At 33.0% G+C, this 9,928-nt stretch overlaps 1 long non-coding RNA gene across 1 annotated transcript; it reads left to right on the top strand.

Annotated features, from left to right (window-relative positions):
• The first annotated feature begins 4,079 nt into the window (after positions 1-4,079).
• On the top strand, positions 4,080-4,755 carry LOC145630846 (uncharacterized). Its single transcript, XR_014112276.1, has 2 exons — positions 4,080-4,299; positions 4,454-4,755. It is a non-coding gene; the product is annotated as an uncharacterized LOC145630846 (long non-coding RNA).
• The last annotated feature ends 5,173 nt before the right edge of the window (positions 4,756-9,928 follow it).

Here is a 9,928-nt window from a genome sequence, read left to right as displayed (position 1 = left end):
ACAGCTTCTGGCAAACATTGCTTTGCTTGGGCCTTAGAGCCATTGCTTTACAAATTTATCTGGGCTTGTGTCACTTAAATCTTAAAAGCCTTAAAACAAAAAATGACCCTGACACATCCTAATAAGATACTTCGATTCATTATAACGGTTGTAACTTGTAAGTAAAGGTAACACTTAAACAATTAAAATTGGAGTATGTGAGACAAATTCATCATGCAAGAACAATTTCGCAACTGAATTAGACAAAGTTTTCCTTTACAATTCAATGCTTTTACACATCATAAAAAAAATCACAAATTCAGCAATCTTATTTAATACTTTTTAATGTAGCAACCTAGAGAATAATATATACATTGTATCTAATAATCTCAAACTCCAAAAAGAAAGTATACATAATTCAAACATATTGTGCTTGCTTGGGGTTCGAATACGCAGAGGCAGAAGCAAACTGTAAATCTTCCATGGCAATGCTGCCTTGATACGGATCCACTCTCGGCGTTGAACGACAATCGGCCGAGAAGGCGATCATCGAGAATTGGCCAAGGATGCAAGCAACAAATCCCATCCAGCCACCGGCGTGGAACAAGCCATGTTTCATGGTGTAGCAATGTCCCGTTGAGGTGAGAAATTCTTGACGAGTGCTCAGGTTTGCAGCATATATTAGAAGACCAATTCCAATAATCGAACCAACCCTGTAACATATGATTGATAAGCACAGGGGAAAAAAAATTCAATTGGCTATTTGACTAATAGTTTTTATTATAGGAAAATTGGTTTTTAATAATCTTACATTTGGGTAATTCATTTTAAGTAATCCCAACTGTAAACATATCCAATTTTTAATTATTATGGAATGATCTCAACTTAGGGGATGTATTCTTCTAAGAACCTGTACACATTTATAGAATTGGACTGAAATAAATTAAACTGAACTGATTGGAGCTGAACTGAATTAAACTGAACTGATTGGAGCTGAACTGAATTAAAGTGAACTGATTAGAGCTGAACTGAACTAGATTGGGCTGAAATGAATATTTTATGAGAAAGGAAAATTAAGAGTTAAATTGAACTGAACTGATTGGAGCTGAACTGAACTGAATTGAATTGAATTGAATTGAACTGAAATTAAGCTGAAGTGAACAACCCTAAGTCCCTAACAGACCTTGATTGTAGCTTTCAATTTATAACATCTCGAATTTTGATTCTAGCAAGTTTTCTCCCAAAGTTGGGACTATACTAGAATAAATTTTTAATAGAATGTCTCAAATTTTTTAATTTATGATATGTTTAGTATCATTGTAGCTTTCAATTTTCAAACTAAGGTTATATAATAATGTCATATAAGAATAAAATATTAGTCAGACTTATTGAAATTATGGTTATTAAGGAAACTAACAACAAAAAGGTCAAACCTTCTAGTTTTCATTTTTTGGTTTTTGATAACTAACAAGCCTTTAGATGTAAGTTCCTAAATGTTTCATACAATCACACGTATGATTCAGTTTACAAAATTTCATTTAATCACACATATACATCAGTTTTTGGGTGGGTTGTGTTAAACATGCCAAAACCCTTAATAGTAACCCATTTTTTTCTTGCTCAACTCTTTCCGTGTTATATCAATATAATTATAAGAGAGTGAGGGATAGCTTAAGTGGTTAGAGCTTCCCTTCCAATTTTTGGAGGTCCCAGGATCGATTCTCACCCCCGCCCTTGTGGCTTCTAAACACCAAAAAATATAATTATAAAGATTTAGCCTTGTTCAAAAGATATATCATTAAGGGTCTATTCACATTTACTAAACTGAATTGATTGGAGCTGAACTGAACTGAGCTGAACTGAATATTTTATGAGAGAGGGAAATTAGGAGCTGAACTGAACTGAAATGAAATGATTGGAGCTGAAATGAACTAAACTGAACTAATTGGAGTTGAACTGAACTGAAATGAAATTAAGTAAATGTGAACAGACCCTAAATCATAAGTTATTGGTTATTTAGTAGGTAGGTTGACTCATTTTAGTTACAGGTTTAACAGTGAAACCCTTGTAGCTTACTTTTGTTTAATTACCCTTGAGGCCTTGACGCGTACCTTTTTTTTTTTTTTTTTTTTGACCAATTTGAGTCATGTTATCGTGTTGTATTAGCTTTAGTGTCAGCTCTTTCAAATATAACTTCAAATTAAATAACAAATGTATGACATCTTGTGAATTTTCTTAATCATAATAAATTAGGTGTAACCTTCGAGAAAAGGACCTAACAAAAATTTAAGGATCGAACTCTCGTTGAAAAATAAAACTTTTGTATACACCCGGTTTTCAGTAATTTACGGTACATCGGGTACACTTTTGTCAGATTTAGTGTCACTTATGTCAAATTTAGTGTCACTTTTGTCAAATTTATCAATGAAGCATAAATAACTTTTATATATGTCAAGGTAACTTTTGTGCGTTTTAGTGTAACTTTTGCACATTTTATTGTCACTTTATAACGAATATTCAGTAATTTACCGAACATCCGTTTTATTTAAAAATTTGTCCGTTGAAAATATCCAAGCAAGTAAAGGTGATAGCTATTCCCCTTGATAATTACATAAAAAGAAATAATTAACGTACCATGATAAAATGAACCCTAAGATTGCAATCATTTTACGAAGAGGGAATGATTGAGTGCTGATACGATATCTTCCACGATAAGCACATCGAGCTGCAGCAGTAATAGCTATCTGGGTTAGCAGTGTGAATACTGCGGATGTATATCCTAGTATTTTTGCTGGATTGCTTGGATATATGCATTTACCGACTTCCGATATACTAATGTCTGATACCCAACAACCATCAACATGAACAAATATTATACGAATTTCAACTAATTCGAATTCAAGTCAGGTCAAGCCTCTGGGCTCTTACCAATGCAAGGGATTTTCACCACCAATGCTATTGCAATTTTAAGGAGAAAATACTAGTTTATCAATATGATAAAAATTTGTTTATCAAATGACAAAATTGTAAATAAATTAACAACTTTTTGTAAAAAAATGAGGCCCATTGTTGTTGATATATTTACAAAAATGTCATAATGACTAGGCATTTATGTTGTTTTATTTACCATTTTGCCATTTAATAAACAAATTTTGTTTATCAAATTAAATTAAAACAAGTTCATTACTAGATAGTTGATTCAACCAAGTATGAATTTGACTGATTTTGTTCAAAAATATATAATTATTCATAATTACAATGTTGTTTTCTAAGCAAGATTGGCCGTGATCTATTGATTAAACTTACAACTTTTGGCCATCATCAATTATCCATTTTTTTTTTTTTTTTTTTTGGTGAACCTATTGTCTACAATACGTTACTCTTGCATATATGTCCCTTTAAAAAATCACATAAAGTTGATTAAAGCTATTAATTACAAACATTAGAGAAATTAAAGCTAAGCTAGATAAACATACCTTAATCTTTTTAGCTTCAGCGGCATAGGCATAAGCAAGAGCAAAAGCTATCGCACCTAGGAAACTCACAGCTATGTATACCATGATATTGAGCTCTCCCATGTTGACCTATTAGCTTCTGTTATCTTAAAATTGTCCTAAACTATGTTGCTGTATATAATTACTTTTAATTCGCATTTTAATTATATAAAGTCGCATTCTTGAAAGTTCGACTTCCTTTTCAATTCGGATCGAACTTTGATCAAATTCTACGGAGCTTTAATTTTATTTTTGTTGAATCCGTTTATGATCTTACTCCTTCAACTAACACCACACTATTGCACATTTTTTATACACTTTCCCTTCCATTAGTTACTTTTTTTCTGTTTTTTTTTTTCTTACACTCACACAGTCACATATGTCTTTACATATCTCATATACATCTTCTATATAAACTCACTTTTTCAGTTATCCCTATCCCTACCTTATAAAAAGTGGTAGAATGCTCTTATGAATAGTGTCATGACATATATAACCCTAAAAATGTTTATTTACCATTATACCCTTACCATTATACCCCCCATTAATATTGACTGCTTATCTCCCTGACTCTCTATGTGTTATCCTTTAATCCCTAATGACTTGATGTGATTGACTAATGCTTTTCCTCTTTCTTCCTCGTAATTCATATGCTTCCCTTTCTCCCCTTCCTCCTCTACCTCTCTACTCTCTCTCCTCGATTGAAGCAAACTATATATTAGTTCTCCATTCAAGTGCCTACCAAGTTTTCTTTCCTCCATTGAAGCGCTGACCGAGCGTCCTCTCATTTATAGAAGTAGTTTCAGCGGTGAGGTAATTGTTTGCGGTGAGTTTATTTTATTTATTGTTGAATATCAATTTCACAATCTAGATTAACCGTATTTGCCAGTATAATCAATTGGATTAAAAATTGAAATTTATATCAAATTCTGATTTTGGTTTTAATTTTTGATTTTTACTTTTTGAATTTTTGTGTTGAGGCTTTGCTGAATTATGCCCAAGCTTCAAGCTTGTTATTCACTTCATCATCCGATTGCCATATCTCGACTGCCGAAGGCCCAATGCTCCATTAACCCAGAATGTTTAAAGCTTAAGAGATGAGTTGGTTAATATTAAGGATGATTCTGATGTCTTTTTTGCTTTTGCTAATGTCTTTTTTTTGTTAAGGTTAATCTTTTATCTATTGTCTTTTTTTGCTTGTGCTAATTTTGACTTCAAGCTTGGTAAAGAATTTTTTAGGTGTGATTTGGGTTAAATCTATGTGGGTTTTTTTTTTTTTATTTATTTATTTAGATTAAACTTTGCAATTGTAATTGTTTTTGGATGGATTGTTTTAATTGTTTGTTATAAAAGAATATCACAATAAACTATTTTTGGGTACATCTCATGGACTTAGTTTATGAGAACTGTAAAGGTTTCCTGCATTTTCTCTTGTGCATGTATTATACGAAGTAAAAAATTTATCCTCTTTGGCTTTCTTTCCATAATAAACTTGAATTAGTCAAATCAAATTTGGTAATTAAGATATATGGCTAAGTCACATGGATTGTTATCGAACTTGCCAGCAAAAACAAATTGTCAATCTCACCATAGAGTAGTGCTCCAACAAATGGTATATAAATTGGGAAGATCTTGCACCTTGCTCATATAATAAAGTAAGAAAAATGGCTGGTTTAATTGACAAACCCTTTAGTTAAGATCACATGATGTTTTTGTTGAGAAATAATCTTGATGACATGGATGATGATGAAAAGACACTTCAACACACTAATTTTGTAAAGTTGTTTTGATACTCCAGGTACTTAAGGAATCAAATGTATTATCGCAATAAAGATCTTAATAACTGTTAAAAGCTTTTAGTCTGCAAAATGAAGGTTATATTTAGTTAATTGTGAAGCATACTATGTTATCAATCTGTCATAGAAAACTTTTTTTTTTAATATATACTTCCTCCGTTTTCTTTTAAATGCAACACACCATTTAGCACGGTAATTAAGAAAGGTGGGGTTTACATGATATAATAAACTTTAAAATAGGATGAGTGGTTGTTAGGAGTGTAATTTAGTGAGTCATGTGCTTTAAATAAGGGAAATAGTATAGTTTTTCCCTAAAGTAACTTTCCTTTTATAGTGTGTTGCAAATATTATGACATTTCCTTTTTAGGAAATTGTTGCAAGTAAAAGAAAACGGAAAAAGTATATATATATATATATACTTAGCAATTTTTGTCATCTGCAACTAATACTCTGTATTGAAATTCTTTTCATATTTCCTACATTCATTTTGTGTCATCAAATCAATTATAATTAATACCTACCAATTACAACACTTATTATGAGGAAAAGGGGTACTAAAGATTGATCATCCACACAAATTTGTTTAATTACCAATCTGGACTATTTTAAAATCGTGTTTGAAACAACCTGATCTATACATTCCAATACGTTACGAAGATGTTTGATGATTGTAACTTTAATATATACAACCTAGATTGAGAGGTTGAGATAGTAAACAAGAAGATGATCTCGAGTGGATATTTGGGAGTGCAGAGAAGAATGGTATACTCTTGTCTGAAAAATTATGTTTATCAACAATCTTATGTCTGACGTCCTTAAAATGTTGCAATTTTTTTGGTAATGTTTATCATCTTTCCAGATTGAAGTGAGTGTATTACAGTGTAAATGTTGGAATTTGTCATGTTATTTTCTAATACCTACCATTTTATATTATCAAGGAAAGTGCAAATCATGTTTTTGTCATCTAATGTCATAATATTACATAGGTCCAGTAAAAGTCTATAATAATTCCCTACGATGTCTAGCTATGTCGCGCGCATCGTGCGCGTGGGCTCCCCTAGTTTATAGAAACAACAATAAATCTTGTACAAGAGAAACTTACATTAATTTTGTTGTAAGACGGTTAATTTAAAAGTAATTTTAACAATTATTTATGATAACTTTAATCCCTTTAATTGATAATTGTATTTTAATATGTATTTCCTTATGGATACATGTTATTAAGAATAATATGATTAATTTAATACGTTAAGGATATAAAATTTATGTTAGAAAAATAATAACTTTTGTAGTATAAGGGTAATTTCAATCTATTTGAAAGTCCGCTTAATCAATAATTTTTGTGGAGACAAAAGATTTGTTATGGTAAACTAGTCGAACTTTTGAAAGCAGAGCTAGGGAGTATATACTTCTTTAAATCTTTTGTTTAGCTTCTTTCTTTCCATTCCACCTAAAATTATTGCCTTATTTTATTTATTTATTATTTTTTTGAAAAAGATATATGACTAGACTAGTAGAAAAAGCCTTTGGTATGGACGTATGGTTGGGTGTGCTTTCAAAGTTGACTCGTCGTACAGAACTACATCGTACATACTATACGTGCTCTCAATTACTCCGTAGTTATGAAATCATTCTCATACTTAGCATAATTAAAGCTTGCCCAATTTTGATTTTTTTTTTTTTTTTTTTTTTTTTTTTTTTTTTTTTTTTTTTTTTTTGAAGGAGTGCCAAATTTTGACTGATCATGTATATTTGGGTTTTCTACATGGTACCCTTAAATTATTGCATTTTTTATGTTGTGCCCTTTTGAATCCTAACTTCTACACGATTCCACAAATTTTATGTATTGTTTTATATATGTCCTTCATTAGCTATTTTGTTAACGGTGATTAACTTGTGGTTAAGTTACCTACTTTAATTTAGTTAATTACTACTTAAATTTAAAGAACATAAAATACAAAATTAAATCCCTGTTCTAATCAAACCCCTCACATTCCATCTCACGCACCCTTATTTTATTGAGAAAGGTTATCTTAATTCCCAATTGTTACAAACCCTAAGATTTTTGCTCAAAAACTCAAAGCTAATAAGGATCGATTAAAATATACAATAACATATCCATAATTCTTCTTTGTTTTTTTTTTCGAACAGAATTATGGTGTTCTTCGTTCAGAAAGGTATGATTGAACAACATTTTTCATCCTAAATTGTTAATTAATTTCTTGTTATTTTATGTGTACAATAATTAAAAATGATTACATTAACTAAAAGAGTTGGTAAATTTCATACTAGTAGTTCGTTGTTGGGTTGATTGTCCAATTAATCAATCTACTGTATATTTTGATGCTATGCCATGCCATGCGATCTAATGATTTTACTTCCATAACGAAATAACCAGCAAAATAATGATGAATTGCTATTCATCCCCTTCTTAAAATTGTCATTGTAGAAGACACCTTCAATTTTGAATGTATTGGTATCTTGCAATTACATTTGACTCGGAGAATGATGATACGGTGAATTGGGGCTGAATTGGAGGGGTTTACGGGGGAGAGATTTCTGGTTTTAACGGGGAAGGTTGCGGGTTAGAAATTGGTTGAGGTTGTTTGCTAATTCGTTATTGTAAAATTCGGATTTCAATTCAGCTTCTTTGGATAAGAAGGAATTGAATAGAGGGAGAGGAAGGGGGATGAAATCCATTGTTTGGTTATCAAATTAAGGGGGTGAGGGAAATGGAGGGGAGGGAAATGAAGGGAAAAATTTTGTTTAATTGTTAAAGTATAAAATCCTTCCAAATTTAAAAAGATTTGGAAGGAAAGCAATAGATTAACATTCAACTAGAATACTTTATTGAATCTCCTCCTCTATTATTTTCTCTCTACTCCTCCATATTGTTCTCACGATTTTTTCCCCAAATTTCTAAGGTTTTTGACATTCCTTTTTTTTTTTTTTGAAGCCAAGTCGGGAAATATTATTAAAGATCAAGATCCGCCAAAGTTTGAAAGCTTTGAGGGGATAAGCTCATACATATACGTTCATTAGCACTACCCGAATCCCATCTAGCGGCAATAGTGAGCCACTGTATTTCCTGCCCTTCTAATGTGATTAAAAAAAATAAGAAAAATAACTTGACATTCTATGAATATCATCATATAGGAGAAAGATGGTGGTTGCACCCTCCTGCATGCATTTTATAGCTCTGACAACGTTAATGGCATCCCCTTCAAGAACCACCCTCTCATATCCCATATGTTTTGGGAGGCCAATCCCATATCGAGCAGAAGCAGCTTCTGCAAGCTCAACAGACCACACACACCTCGTATTTTTTATAGCAACAAGCAGCGGAGAGCCATGCTCATTACGTATCACAACCCCAAGCCTTACCTCAGCATTTGCGGGAACATGAGCATCAAAATTCACCTTCACACACCCACTGCTAGGGGAACTCCAGTTTGCAGACGAAGGGACAACAGCTGTAGCAACACACCCACCAAATTTTGCATTATAAATGCCATACTCTTCACCCATACGCACATAGCCTGCTGCCAAGCTAACGTTGTACAGATTATTTGCATCCTCAAAAATCACCTTATTCCTACAAGACCATGCAGCCCACACTAAGCAAGAGAATATTAATAGTTGTTTTTTGTCTAATTTTCCAGCCACCCACAGAAGTAGCTCCGTGAAAGAGCTCTTTGGAGCATCATTTATCAAATCTCTGAAGTCACTGTGCTGCCAGATAGAAGAGGCGTGGCTGCAGTAGAATAGAGAGTGTATAATAGTCTCTCTGTTATCCCCGCACACATGACATGTATGTGAATTGCGGATGTGCCTCGAGAACTGAACATCCATGACTCCTAGTGAGTTTTTGCACGACCTCCATAAGAAGTGGCATAATTTTGGTGGACCATTCAACCCCCATACTACTTTCCATGTATCATTTCCATCCATGCCATAGTATAGGTTCCAGGCATTCGTACATCCCAGTCTTCCTAGCCAGTAGGCAGAGCGTACAGTGAATAGTCCATCTGATGTTAGCCACCAAAATCTCCTATCACACACAGCAACAGTAGGGAGTGGGATATTCAATACTTTACTGCAATCCTCCATGTCAAAGTTTGCTTCAACCACCTCAACATTCCATGACATAGCAACAAAATCAATCAGATCACTCACTAGCAAGTTAGGGTTAGAATTTGCCAATGGTATGGGAACAAAATGGGCTCCGTCTCCAGGCAGCCATGCATCTTCCACTAGTGGAAAAAATCTTATTTGTAACAAGCTATTCGTAACGGGCATATGATTTCCCGTTACAATTACATCATTTGTAACGGGAAAATTCAATGTCCGTTACAAATAACCAACTAGTCGTAACCAACAAGTCTTGCCCGTTACGAATAACCAACTAGTCGTAACCAACAAGTCTTGCCCGTTACGAATAACCAACTAATCGTAACCAACAAATCTTGTCCGTTACAAATAACCAACTAGTCGTAACCAACAAGTCTTGCCCGTTACGAATAGGTTTCAAAGTAAACCCTAACTTTTAATTTCCCCTTTCTCTCTCTCTCTCAAAATATTGTTTCCCTTTTCTCTCTCCAATATTGAAGTAGCTCGGTCATCGTTTGCTCATCGTCTGCTCATCGTCATCCCTCAACT

Source organism: Chenopodium album, chromosome 5 (genome assembly GCF_948465745.1).
Source record: "Chenopodium album chromosome 5, dcCheAlbu1.1, whole genome shotgun sequence".
Lineage (NCBI taxonomy): Eukaryota > Viridiplantae > Streptophyta > Magnoliopsida > Caryophyllales > Amaranthaceae > Chenopodium > Chenopodium album.
This window is presented reverse-complemented; position numbering and strand designations above follow the sequence as displayed.